This window comes from Portunus trituberculatus, chromosome 31 (genome assembly GCF_017591435.1).
Source record: "Portunus trituberculatus isolate SZX2019 chromosome 31, ASM1759143v1, whole genome shotgun sequence".
Classification (NCBI taxonomy): Eukaryota; Metazoa; Arthropoda; class Malacostraca; order Decapoda; family Portunidae; genus Portunus; species Portunus trituberculatus.
Window position 1 is genome coordinate 2975391 of NC_059285.1, and position 1231 is coordinate 2976621.

Genomic DNA, 1231 nt, shown 5'->3' on the forward strand with positions numbered 1-1231 from the left:
AAGCTTTGGGACTTTAAAACTGTTCAGATGTCTGGCGTAGTTTTCATTGCTGTTGATAAAATAAGATAAAAGTTATGAGCTCTTTCCAAGTTACCTGACAAACTATTATTACTTTTCTATTCATTCATTTTCTTATCTTCTGTCTGGCCAAGTTTTCATTGCTGTTAATAATATAAGAAAAAAAAGTTATAAGTTTTTTTCCACCTAACCATCTGTTATTACTTTCCTATTTATTCATTTTCTATCTTCAATTACGTGTTTATTTTCGCTAGCGACTATGAATTCATCTGTATCAACGACTAACTTCTATTTAACCTCCCAAGTGCAGCTCAATGCAAAGGAATTAAGTCTTTTTAAATGTATTTCAAAATAGTATTACTCACAACTACCTCTTCTGACTGATTAAACTAGCGAGCGAGCCTTCAACTAGCTAACAATAATCTAGACTTGTTGCTGGTGGTGGTGGTGGTGATGGTGGTGGTGCTGGTGTTGCTCTTATTGTTGTTGTTGTTGGTGGTGGTGGTACTAGAGATGTTGGTGTTGTTAGTGTTGTTATTAATGATGGTGTTGGTGTTACTGGTGTTATTGTTATTGGTGATGGTGTTGGCGGTGTTGTTGGTGTTGTTGTAGGTATTGTTGATGTTGTTGTTGGCAGTGGAGTTTGTGCTGGTGGCTGGTGCTGGTGTTGGTGTTGGTGATGTTGTTGTTGCTGATGTTGGTGTTGTTGTACATAGTGTTGGTGTTGGAGTTGGTGCTGGAGTTGATACCGGTGCTGGTGTTCGTGGTGGTGTTTTTGTTGCTGATGTTGCTATTGTTGGTGCTTGCGGTGTTGGTGTTGCTAGCATTGGTGTTGGTGCTGGAGTTGTTGCGATGTTGCTAGTGTTGGTGCTGGTGGTGCTGGGGTTGGTGTTACTGGTGTTGGTGTTGCTGGTGTTGGTGGCGTTGGTGGTGTCAGTGCAGCACGTGTATTCCTGAAAGAGTTGAAGATGCACTCAACATTCTTGCTCCCTGTCTCACGCTAATTGCTTAGTGCTCACTCACGCATCCCTTCTCAGCACGGTGCAATCTGGCTCTCTTCCTCCTCCTCTCAGCTGCACCTTCCTTCTGTCATTCCCGTCAAGCACTCCCTACCCCCCCCCTACCACCCTACCCCTCTGAACCCACGACCCCCATCTTCATCCTCCTCCTCCTCCTCCTCCTCCTCCTCCTCCTCCTCCTCCTCCTCCTCCTT